Below are 13,711 nucleotides of genomic sequence, written 5' to 3'. Positions count from 1 at the left end.
TCTCTGAAAAAAAAAAAAAGAAGAAGAAGAAAAATATAAACTATAAATAAGTCCAGAGGTGGAGGGGTAGGTAGGTCATGATAAATTCTTAATCTTTCATAGTAGAAAATCAATAGATTTTGTGTAAACTTGATAAAACTTGAAGTAGATAAGTATGGTTAAACTAAAAGCAGAAACTTAACAGGGGTGATTGCTGGGAAGTGAATTCAGGATTGGGGAGGACATGGTTGAGTAGAGGAGGAAGATTTTATTTTTCACTTTGAGTTTTTATCCTTATATTATGCAAATGTAATCCTTTTCTAACAAAAATTAGTTTATTTAAAAATAAGTAACACTACCTCCTTTCCAACACACTACCTCATAAATATTTATAAGATATAGTTAATAAAGATTTCATGTTAAAACATGCCCGTGGGCACTAGATTTTGGCTTTTGTGAAACAGAGTAGCAAACATAAGAAGCCATGTTTGCTTGCCAGCATAATTTTGCAGCTCTCCAAAGAATGCCTTAAAGATGATAAACAGGATAGAGCACATAGCTCCCCAGTCTCTCACCTGAGATACTACACTCCTTCAAAGATAAATGACCTTGGACCTTGCCTTTTCTGACACATAAGACAAAGCCTGCCAAGGTGTTGCAAGATTATGCCCCTGCAAACTGGAACCAAAGGTACTCTTGCACTCAAGCTTTACTGCAATTTTTTTTACACTGTATCTTCACTGCTTGTCTAAAAACTGAACTGAAGTGCTGTATTGGAGAAGTATGACAGACATTCTCTAGGAAACTCTCCCAGGTTGTAATCCTCAGTAAGGCTTCTGAATAAAACGACTTTAACTCTTTAAGGGTCTGACTTGTCTTAATTTTACAATTTTAAAATTTGCTATTACATTCCTTTCCATATTATAAGCATCTGCTAAAATGTTCATATTTTAAACAAATCCTTAGCTTTATACAGATGAACAAGTAATTTACCCAAGAAGAAACACTTGGAAAATAACTAGAAGGAAACAGTAACAAAAAATAGTGACAAAGCAATATATATATTGTTATGTCACTTCTTTTTTTTTTTTTTTTTTGAGACAGGGTCTCACTCTGTCATTCGTGCTGGATCACTGCAGCCTCCATCTCCTGGGCTCAAGTGATTCTCCCACCACCACACCTGGCTAAATTTTAATTTTCATAGCAATGGGGTCTCACAACATTGCCCAGGCTGGTCTTGAACTCCTGGGCTCAAGTGATCCTCCTGCCTCAGCCTCCCAAGATTCTGTGATTACAAGTATGAGCCACTGTACTTGGCCTGAAGAAGCAATAGTAACATGCATGAATTTTTTCAGAAAAGGAAATTATTCAAACCTTTCATTATCAGAATCACAAAAATAATCATGTCATTTGATCTAGTAAAACTATTTTTAGGAATATATTCCAGGCTGGGCACAGTGGTTCACACCTATAATCCCAGCAGTTTTGGATGTCAAGGTGGGAAGATCACTTGAGCCCAGGAGTTTGAGACCAGTCTGGGCAACATAGTGAGACCCCATCTCTATAGATTTTTTTTTTTTTAATTAGCCAGGAGTGGTGGCACTTGCCTATAGTCTCCACTACTCAGGAGGCTGAGGTGGGAGGATCACTTGAGCCCAGAGGTTTGAGGCTGCAGTGAGTTATGATTTCACCACTGCACTCAGCCCGGATGACAGAGTGAGACCTTGTCTTGAAAATAATAATAATAATATATTCCAACATTTTGCTAAAAGAAATCACAGTTCCTATATGTAATCTCTATCCATGTATATTACATGTAATCTGAACTTTATGTAGCAAATTTGCATAAATCATAAATCTTGAATAAAAGAATATATAAGATACGATAATCATTAACCACACAGGCCTAGCAGACTCATGGCAGGATAAATTTCATCCCTAGCTCTCATTCTTCTCCCTTGTAAAATATTTACTTATCCATTGAATACTAGTTATGTTCCAAAGAAATGTGTCATCAGTTATCTTTATTAGATACTAAACTTCCGTCTGGAATATTAACTGCGCTCTCTCATTTACCCACTCCGTTGGTGTTCTTTTTTGTCTTTCTTTTCTGCAAATGTTTCCCTCTTTTTTTTTTTTTTTTTTTGAGACAGAGTCTCACTCCATTGCCCAGGCTGGAGTGCAGTGGCATGATCTCAGCTTACTGCAATCTCTGCCTCCTGGGTTCAAGTGATTGGCCTGCCTCAGCCTCTGGAATAGCTGGGATTACAGGTGTGTGCCAACACACCTACTTTTTGTGTTTTTTGTAGAGATGGGTTTTCACCATGTTGGCCAGGATGGTCTTGAACTCCTGACCTCAAGTGATCCTCCCACCTCAGCCTCCCAAAGTGCTGGGATTACAGGCATGAGCCACCATGCCCAGCCATTTTTCTTATTTTATATCAATATATATACAGTTTGATTTTTTTCTATTTTGTTATCAATGATTTTCTTTAATGTGTTTATAATTTCTAAATTATCTGATTCCTTATTACTCAATAATTGCCCATCTGGGATTCCCTCTTGAAAAATGATTGGAAACTTGGACACCCTGAAAGGGATCACCATTAGGTGGAGATGGTAGTGATGAGGTGGGAAGTGGGGATTCACTTTCTAATGTATACATTTTGCATTGACAGGTATTTTTGCTTCTTTCAGTTTTAAAAAATTGGTTTTTGTTTTTTGTTTTTTGAGACAGGGTCTCACTCCCATCACTCAGGCTGGAGTGCAGTGGCTTAATCACAGCTCACTGCAGCCTCAACTTCCTGGCTCAAGTGATCCTCCCACCTCAGCCTCCTGAGTAGCTGGGACTACAGGTACATGCCACCATGTCTTGCTAATTTTTGTATTTTTTGTAGAGAGAAGATTTTGCCATGTTGCCCAGGCTAGTCTCGAACTCCAAGACTCAAGCAATCTTCCCACCTTGGCCTCCCAAAGTGCTGGGATTATAGGGGTAAGCCACCATGCCCAGCCTAAAAATAGGTTTTTAAAAAAATTACACTACTTCCCTCCCTTGTTATAAAGACTTTAAAATGAGGAAATATTTTAGTGATATAAAAAAGAAGCCTGAACAAAAATCAACATTTTAAAATATGTTAATTAGAGGATTATTTGTAATAGGAAAATTTTAAATAGCTAACAAAAAGAGACTGATTGATTTGTAATATGTAATATGTTTAAAACAACAAATTGGACAGTTGTTAAAAAAAATAATTTGCCAGGCGCGGTGGCTCACGCCTGTAATCCCAGCATTTTGGGAGGCTGAGGCAGGCGGATCACCTGAGGTCAGGGGTTTGAGACCAGCTTGGCCAATATGGCGAAACCCCGTCTCTACTAAAGATACAAAAATCAGCTGGGTGTGGTGGCAAGCACCTATAATCCCAGCTTCTTGGGAGGCTGAGAGAAGAGAATCGCTTGAACCTGGAAGGTGGTGGTTGCAGTGAGCCGAGATCGCCAAGATCGTGCCACTGCACTCCAGCCTGGGTGACAGAGCGAGACTCTGTCTCAAAAAAAAAAAAAAAGAAAAGAAAAGAATTTAAAAATATATATTTTTAATAACTGGAAAATGTAATATTTAATTTGTTCATCAGGGACTTATAATTAGATTCAGCTATTTGTAGTCATTTTAAGCTATTATTTATTGTACAAAAACCATTATTAAAACACAAAGTAGAAATTAAAATGCAAGAAAGGTTCACACAGTCTTGTCACACCACATGGTAAATGTCAGGCTTTGTCAACATGTGCACATAACTTTTAAATAATTGCCATTTAACAACTTTGTGCTTACATATTTTCAGAGGTGTTTTAGGAGGTGTGTGCTTAAATTTTAGAGATTTTCAATTAAGAAGTGTTTTCAATCATGTTATGAGTTTACAGCATCATAAAAATATGTCACTTTATGTAACACATCTACATAATAAAAATATCAATCAGTATATTTATTGCATTTCTGCTATGCTTTCTCAGATGGTTCCTAAGGGAAGAATTATTAACAGCCTTTGATGATTGGTGGAAGAAAGCAGCAATAAGTGGATGAATAAAGAAAAGTTTGGAAGAGTTCCACTTTGTTAAAATCTCAAAATGAACATGTAGGGGGGAAAAGCTGATCCAAACCAATTTCTCACAATGTTGTGAATTAAGTCAAATCTTATCCATGCTTTAAACAAGTGGTACTGATCAGGAAACATCTTTTTTGTTTTTTTTTTTTGAGACAGGATCTCACTCTGTCACCCAGGCTGGGGTGCAGTGGTGTAATCATGGCTCTCTGCACCCTCAACTTCCTGGGCTCAAGCCATCCTCCCACCTCAGCCTCCTGAGCAGCTGGGACTATAGATGCACGCTGAAAAGACTGACTAAGTTTTTTGCATTTTTTTTTTTTTGTAGAGACGAAGTTTCGCCATGTTGCCCAGACTGGTCTTGAACTCTTGGCTCAAGCAGTCTGCCGCCTTGAGCTCCCAAAGTGCTGGGATTATAGGCATGAGCCGCCATGCCTGGTGGAAACATCTTTTGTTTTCTAGATAGACTCCACCAGTTTATAGTTGTGATCAGCTAACATTAAAATTTTTCATTCATACTAAGTGTGTGTGTGTGTGTGTGTGTGCGCGCGCACGCGCCTGTATGTGTTTAGATGGCATTTTGCCATGTTGTCCAGGCTGGTCTTGAACCCCTGAGCTCAAGTGATCCTCCTGCCTTGGCCTCCCAAAGTGCTGGGATTACAGGGATGCACCACCATGCCCGGCCATTCTTACTAATTGTTGACAGCAAAACTTCTCTTTATTTTTCAACATTTTAATTAAAAATGCATATGGTTTCTTTTCTTTTTCTTTATTTCTTTCGTCTTCTTTATTTATTTATTTATTTTCCTACTCTCCTGTTAACTCACAATACAACACAGAGTTTCTGTTGGTAACAATTCAAGGACATTGTTGTTACTGTTGTTGTTGAAAATCTTTATTTTCCAGATGAGGAAACCAAAGCTCAGGAAAGATTAAGTTACCTGCCCAAGGCCACATAGATTAAAAAGTGGCAAGATTGGTATTTGAACCAGTCTGTGGGGCCCAAGCCCACACCCTCTCCACACTAATTTTCACAACAATCTCACAAAGTAGATGTTGATATGATCTGCACCTTACAGATGAAGTTTGAGAACAGGATTTGAGCAGCTCAGGGTGGACAAACTTAAACTCCACTCTCAACCTTTATGTTATTAGTGTTTCTTGAATGAGTGAATGATTCCTTTTGCTCCTTTTGTAACCAAAAGACAGATTCAGTCACTCACCACTTGCAGAGTACAATTAAAAGTGAGGCCTGGTATAAAGAAAGTGACTTTTGTTCCAAAGCTAGCTTAGTGAAAGAAGCACAGGCTCTTGCTTTTAAAGGTACCAATTTGCTTGTGGAGCAGAAAGCAGGCACTTTTTTTTTTTTTTTTTTTTTTTGAGAAGGAGTCTCGCTTTTGTCGCCAAGGCTGGAATGCAATAGCCGGCTTCAAGCACTTCTGTCTCCGCCTCCCGAGTAGCTGGGACTACAGGCGCCTACCACCACGCCCGGCAAGTTATTGTATTTTTAGTACAGACGGGGTTTCACCATATTAGTCAGGCTGGTCTTGAACTCCTGACCTCAGGTGATTTGCCTGCCTTGGCCTGCCAAAATGCTGGGATTACAGGCTTGAGCCACTGCGCCCAGCCGAAAGCAGGCACTTTTAAAGGGGGACTTGGCATGAATGGCATGCAGAGAGGAAAACGGAGATGGGAACCTGCATAACTTGATTTGGTGCCTTATCTATGGGCAGTAGAGCTGGTGCCTTTTGTGGGCAGAACTAGGTTGTAAAAATGGCTGAAACTCTCCAGGTGGGAGAGAGTTTCATAGTAGGCATACTTTGGATTGTAGATTGACTGTTGTCTCTTGAGGGAAAATCTCCTGGTGGGAGAGTTCTGCTCTGAAGCTTCTAAGGACATAATTAGATGACCTTGCCCTGTAGGGAGCATCTGGTGCAGGGGAGGTAAAAAACTGTAATTACATTTATAAAGAGCTATGTAGGAAGTGGGGCACAGGGAAAAAGAAGGAAAGAGAAAAAATAATTAAAAAATAACTCATTCTGTATCTCTTAGCAAATGGGGGTACTCGGTTATACTTTTGGCTCCAACTTGAAGATTTCAAGACAAGTACCAGTTTTAGACCATTTTCTATGTTTGCAATAGAACCCATCAGACGAACACCACCAGGAACACACTTGTAGTTAATGTTTGGTTTGTTTATTTGCTGTCCTGGGGTTTCTGGGCAAGAGAGACTTGGGAAAGGCTTATCACAGAGTTTGGGCTTATGCCGAATGATTCTGAGGAGGGACCGGGAGAAGCAGGGATCAGCTCTGGAATGGTGCTGTCATGAAGCAGGGGCAGTTTAGCAATTGAGAGTTCTCAATAATCTTTGTTCTGGAGCTGACAGGAACAAAGCAGAACTGGGGGTGTCACTGGTAAAAGAGCAGTAATCACTCAAAAGGAGAGGGGCTGTATAGCATAAGAAGAAACACTGTTTACATGGCCTTGGCTGCCTCTCATTAGAAACATTTTCTTTTTAAGGTTCTGTTAGGAACATGCTAGTCTGATTACCGGTTTCCTTGGAAACTACAATTTAAAAATCTTTTATCTGAAGCTCTGGGTTGGAAACTGAGGCAGCTCTTCTATGTCAAAGTGACACACATGGCTCAGATCTTTCAAGTAGGAGTGAGACATTCCATTCTCATTGATATAATTTCAAACAGCAAAGTTTCTCATAAATTATGATGTTTTCCAATAGAAATGTAATGTGAACTATCCACGTAATTTACATGTTTCTAATAGTCACATTAAAAAGTAAATAGAAACAGGTGAAACTAATTTTAGTAATACATTTTAACTCAATATATTCACAATATTCAACCTAAAATCAATATGAAAATATTAAATTACTTTCTCTTTTTTTTTGTACCAAGTCTCAGATATCCAGTATATAGCTGGGCACAGTGGCTCATGCTTGTAATCCCAGCACTTTGGGAAGCTGAAGCAGGAGGATCGAGGCTAGGAGTTCGAGACCAGCCTGGGCTGACTTTGTTTAGCATGACTTTGTTTCTAAAAAAAGAAAAAAAGAAAGAAAAAGAAAAAAAATAAATCCAGTATAGTAGATATCAATTTGGGCTTTAGATTTTCACTGGAAATACTTGCTTTGTATTTAGAAAATTTGCAGTTGAAAAAGTGAATTTAAGGGCCGGGCTTGGTGGCAGGCACCTGTAGTCCCAGCTACAGGTGCCTGCTGAAGCAGGAGAGGCAGGAACCTGTAGTCCCAGTTACAGGTGCCTGTTGAAGCAGGAGAGGCTGAAGCGGGAGAACAGCATGAACCTGGGAGGCGGAGCTTGCAGTGAGCTGAGATCGTACCACTGCACTCCAGCCTGGGCGACAGAGGGAGACCCCGTCTCAGAAAAAAAAAGAAAAAAAGAAAAAGTGAATTTACAGTTGGAAATGCAGATTTACATACTCCAGTTGTTCCAACATACTCAAGAGTTTTCCAATAACTGAATTTAAAACAGATACCAGTTTTATATTTAAATTTAAATAACAGCCGACCCTCAGATAACATGGGTTTGAACTGCCCCATCTCCTTATACATGGATTGTCTTCTGCTTTGGCACCCCTGAACAGCGAGACCAACCCCTCCTTTTCAGCCTACTCAATGTGAAGATGAAAAGGATGAAGATCTTTACGATGATCCACTTCCACTTAATGAATACTAAATATATTTTCTTAATAACATTTTCTTTCTCTAGCTTACTTAACTGCAAGAATACAGCAAATAATACATGTAACAGGGGAGGTTAAGGCAGCATGATCGGTTAAGCCCAGGAGATTGAGGCTGCAGCAAGCTATGATCACATCACTGCATTGCAGCCTGGGCTATGGAGCAAGACCCTGTCTCTAAAATAAAACTTGGATGTTGTGTTGTTAAACAATGCTATAACTGCAAAACATATTAGGTGCATATGGAAAAACTAGGAAAATATGTAACCATAAGAAGAGGAAAATAAAAATGATAAAATTATACTCTCTGGATCTAAGAATTAATCAAATATTTTTTATTTGTCTACTTTCCTTGTGTGATCTTGAGTAGGTTACTTTAAGGCAAGTTACTTGCCAGGCTTGGTGGTGTGCACCTGTAGTCCCAGCTACTCTGGAGGCTGAGGCAGGAGAATCACTTGAACCCAGGAGGGGGAGGTTGCAGTGAGCCGAGATCATGCCACTACACTCCAGCCTGGGTGACAGAGCAAGACTCTGTCTCAAACAATAAATAAATAAAATATAAATAAATAAATGACTTGTGAATACTGCCACCATTCCAGACAGCAGTAGAATCCTCTTCTGGGAATAATTATTTGGGGATTTTTATGGAGGATACAATTCACTGACATCCTAATGAAACTGTACTCATTTTTTAAATGTTTAGTATACAGTATAAAAGACTGTTAAGATTTGAAAGATTGAAAATTGTACATTGTTCAGAGGTTATCAGTGTTCATTAAAATGTCACTAATTTTATGTTTGTCATTAATATTAGGCATTCAACAAGCAGTTGCTAGTTGGCTGATCACGCGACTGCTCAGGTAACAGAGTTGATTAACAGTGAATGGGGTTATCATGGCTCCTCTGGACTTGAAACAAAAAAATTGCTTACAACTTCACCATTAGAACTGTGTGAGGGCAGGAACTGTATCTTCTTCAATTGTGCTTAAATACAGCACTTGGTATGTAGTAGGGCTCAATGCATGTTGAATTAAGCTCCATAGAATGATTTAAATGATTTAACCACTTATCTAAGTTTCACAGGTTCTCTAATTTTAAAAATACAAGTAAATAAAATACAAATTAATGCTACTTGGAAAAATGCTGATTTTAGTACTGTGGCAGGAAAACATATAAAAGATGAGTTATGAGCATCTTGTGGTATCAAAGAGTAAGAAAGTGCTAAAACAAATAAACAGAGACAAAAAAATACCTGTACAATGATGGGAATATGTCAAAGTGAGAGAGGAACAAACGGAAAGAGGTGCCAATGGCTGTAGCTGGAACAATTTGAGCAATAAAATAAAGCAGTATGGGAGTATAACCCAAAGTATAAAATAAATATTCTAAGACTCCATCCTGAAATAGGCAAATGATTAAATAAATAAGTAATGAGGGGAAAGGAAGTAAGAAGGCGAAATAGAAGCCTACACCATTCATCTCCTACTGGAACACCAAATTTTAATGACTATCTGCACACAGCACCACAAATCAGGTGAACAATCATGGTACCTGGTTTTGACTTCATATTTCCAAAAGAGGCATTGAGGAAGACAGGAGAAACAGTCTTGAATTGCTGACACCATCCCTCCCCCATCCTTCACCAGTGGCCATATGGTGTGGAGACAGAATCTGTGCACTTTGGCGAGGGAGGGCGCAGTGACCCATGGACTTCTCATTATATTACAACGCTGCCTTGCCACAGCAGCGTAAAGCTATGCTGGGTTCAGCCAGCACCCACGTATGGAGGGAGCATTTGCACCAGCCCTAGCCAGAGGGGAATAACCTAGCAATTGGAACTTGAGTTTCTCAGCAAGGCACACCACAGCGGACTGAAGTGCTCTGGGGTCCTAGGTAAACCTGAAAGGCAGTCTAGCACACAAGGACTGCAAGTCCTTGGCAACTCCTAGTGCTAGGCTTGCCTTACAGCCAGTGAACTAGCATGGTAAGTGACCTAGAGTGACACCAGCTGGCACAACTAAGGGAGTGCTTGTGCCACACCTCCCCAAACCCCAGGCAGTGCAGCTCTCTGCAACAAAAGTGACTCTTTCCTTCTGCTTAAGTAGAGGAGAGTGAAGAGTAAAGAGGACTTTGTCTTGCATCTGGGATCCACCAGCTCAGCCACAGTACGATAGGACATTAAGCAGGGTGATGAGGCTCCCATCCCAGGCCCTAGCTCCTAGACAACATTTCTAAACACATCTTGAGCCAACAGGGAACCCACTGCCTTGAAAGGAAGGACTCAGTCCTGGCAGGATTCATCAGTCCTTGGGCCCTGAAGAGCAGCGATAACAGGGAGTATGCTGTGGGCCTTGGGCTCTGAGATATGCTGGCTTCAGGGGTGACCCAGCACATTCCCAGCTGTGGTGGCTACAGTGAAAGACTCCTATTTGAGAAAAGCAGAGGGAAACGTAAAGGGGGCTTTGTCTTGCACCTTAGGTACCAGTTCAGCCACAGAGGGGTAGAGCACCAAGAGGGTTCTTGGGGGAGTCCTCGGGTCCAGGCTAAGGCTCTTGACAGCATTTCTGGATCTTCCCTGGGCCAGAGGGAAGCCCATTGCCCTGAAGGGTGAGTTCTAGGCCTGGCAGCATTCACCACAAGCTGACAGAAGAATGCTTGAACTTTATGTGAACATCAGCCGTGGCCTGGCAGAAACCCTCATGAACAGGTGGTGGTGGTGGCTATAGGAGAGGCTCCTCTGCCTGTGGAAAGGGAAGGAAAGAGTTGAAAGGGCTTTGTATTATGGTTTGAATGTCAGCTTAGCCACAGAAAAATAGAACATCAGGTAGGCCGGGCACAGTGGCTCAAGCCTGTAATCCCAGCACTATGGGAGGCCAAAGTGGGTGGATCACGAGGTCAGGAGTTCAAGACCAGCCTGTCCAACATAGTGAAACCCCGTGTCTACTAAAAATACAAAAATTAGCTGGCTGTGGTGGTGGACACCTGTAATCCTAGCTACTCGGGAGACTGAGGCAGGAGAATCACTTGAATCCAGGAGGCAGAGGTTGCAGTGAGCCAAGATTGTGCCATTGCACTCCAGCCTGGGCGGCAGAGTGACACTCCATCTCAAAAAAAAAAAAAAAAAAAAAAAGAATAGAACGTCAGGTAAATTGCTAAGATTTCTGACTCCAATCCCTAGCTCCCAGACAGCCCAGCTCTGGGAACACCCGGGGCCTACAGAAACTCATGATAGGTGCTGGCTTAATGTCTGATCCAGCACAGTCCCAGTGGTGGTGGCCACAGTGGGCCACCACCCTCAGTTACAACTGGCTCAGCAGAGAGAGAGATTCCATTTATTTCGGAGCAAGTAAGTGAAAAGAACAAGAGTCTCTGCCTGTAATTCAGAGAATTCTTCCAGATCTTTTCCAAGACCATCAAGGTGGTACCTCTACAAGTCTGAAAAAACCACAGCATTATTAGGCTTGGGGCACAAGTCCCTTCAAATACCCTGAAAGCCTTCCCAAGAAGGACAGCCAAAAGCAAGCCCAGATTGTGAACACTACAATAAATACTTAATTTTTCAATGCCCAGACACCAATGAACATCTACAAGCATTAACACCATCCAGGAAACATGATCTCACAAAATGAACTAAATAAGGAACCAGGGACCAACCCTGGAGAAACACAGATATATGAACTTTCTATCCTATTTCATATATCTATGAAAATTCATAGTTATATGAACTTTCAGGCAGAGAATTCAAAGCAGCTGTTTTGAGGAAACTCAAAGAAATTCAATATAACACAGACAAGGAATTCGGAATTCTATCAGATAAATTTAACAAAGAAGCTGAAATAATTTAAAAGCAGCAGAAATTCTAGGGTCAAAAAATATAACTGACATGCTGAAGAATGCATCCGAGTTTCTTAATAGCAGAATAGTTTTGTTTCTGTTTGTTGTTGTTGTTGCTGTATTTTCTTTTGTTGTTGTTGTTGTTGTTTGAGACAGGGTCCCACTTTTTTGTCCAGGCTAGGGTACAGTAGTGCCATCACAGCTCACTGTAACCTCAAACTCCTGGGCTCCAGTGATGTTCCCACTTCAGCCTCCCAAGTAGTGAGTCTAGAGATGTGTGCCACCATGCCCAGCTAATATTTTATTATTATTATTATTATTTGGTAGAGATAGGGTCTTGCTATGTTGCCAGTGCTGGACTTGAACTCCTGGCCTCAAGTGATCTCAAGTGATTCTCCTCCCATCTTGGTCTCCCAAAGTGCTGAAATTATAAGCCACCATTCTCAGCCTCTTTTTTTTTTTTTTTTTTTGAGACTGAGTCTTGCTCCGTCACCCAGGCCAGGCTAGAGTGGAATGGTGAGATCTCAGCTCACTGCAACCTCCGCCTCCTGGATTCAACCGATTCTCCTGCCTCAGCCTCCTGAGTAGCTGGGACTACAGGTGTGTGCCACCATGCCCAGCTAATTTTTGTATTTTTAGCAGAGACGGGGTTTCACCATAGTGGCCAGGCTGGTCTTGATCTCTTGACCTTGTGATCCACCCGCCTCGACCTCCCAAAGTGCTGGGATTACAAGCGTGAGCCACAGTGCCTGATCAGAAGGGTGAACATTAAAGACTGACAACCCCACATGCTGGAAAACATGTGAAACAAGTGGAACTCTTATACATGACTGGTGGGAATTGTAAAATGGTACAACCACTTTGGAAAACTGCTTGGCAATTCCTTATAAAGTTAGACATATCTATAGTCAAGGGTGACAGCACCCGCTTATAGTTGCAGCTATTCAAGAGGCCAAGGCTGCAGTGAACTATGATTGTGCCACTGCTCTGTAGCCTGGGGGACAGAGAGACCCTGCTTCTAAAAAAAAAATTTAAGTTAAACATACCCAGAACGACCCAGAAATTCCACTCCTGTGGAATACTCCTGTATTTCCTCAAGGGAAATAAAACATGCCCACAAGGACTTGTACAAGAATGGTTATAGCAACTTTGCTTATAATAGCCAAAAATTGAAAGCAATACATATCCATCAACTGGCGAATGCATAAAGTTTTCAATGGAGTGCCTCTCAATAACAAACACTACTAACTTCTGGTTCACGCAGACCCAACAGAGTACCTGTCACCTTCATTTTTATAGTGTCAGAAATAAGAGGAGTGGTTGCTGATGCGGTGGGAGATAGACTGGAAAGAAACAGGCCACTCTTCTGAGTGATGGAAATGCTCTACGTCCTGATGGGGTGGTAGTTACACAGCTGTGTACATTTACCAAAACTCATCAAATTGTCCACTGGGGGGAAAAAACTATTATTATTTATTTATTTATTTATTTGAGACGGAGTCTCGCTCTGTCGCCCAGGCTGCAGTGCCCTGGTTCGATCTCCGCTCACTGCAGGCTCCGCCTCCCAGGGTCACGCCATTCTCTTGCCTCAGCCTCCCGAGTAGCTGGGACTACAGGCGCCCGCCACCACGCCCGGCTAATTTTTTGTATTTTTAGTAGAGACGGGGTTTCACCGTGTTAGCTAGAATAGTCTTGATCTCCTGACCTTGTGATCCGCCCGCCTCGGCCTCTCAAAGTGCTGGGATTGCAGGCGTGAGCCACCACGCCTGGCAAAAAACTACTATTTTCACCGTACGAAAACTTTGCCTCAACAAAAAACAAACTAGAAATGAAAAAAAAGGGGAGAGGGGCTGGCGACGTTGAAAAGTAACACTAAACGATGTAAGTTTTTGATAATTGGGGTAAGCCTTTTCTTTAAAACGTAAAGAAAACAGTCCAAGAAGGTCTGCTGGGTTCTGTGACTAAACAAAGATATTAAAAAGCCCTGAATCCAGTTTGGGCAAGGTAGTGAAGCCCTGTCTCTACAGAATTTTTTTAAAGTTAGCCAGGCGTGGTAGTGCGCGCTTATAGTCCCAGCTACTCTGGAGGCT

Source organism: Rhinopithecus roxellana, chromosome 5 (genome assembly GCF_007565055.1).
Source record: "Rhinopithecus roxellana isolate Shanxi Qingling chromosome 5, ASM756505v1, whole genome shotgun sequence".
NCBI lineage: Eukaryota > Metazoa > Chordata > Mammalia > Primates > Cercopithecidae > Rhinopithecus > Rhinopithecus roxellana.
This window is presented reverse-complemented; position numbering follows the sequence as displayed.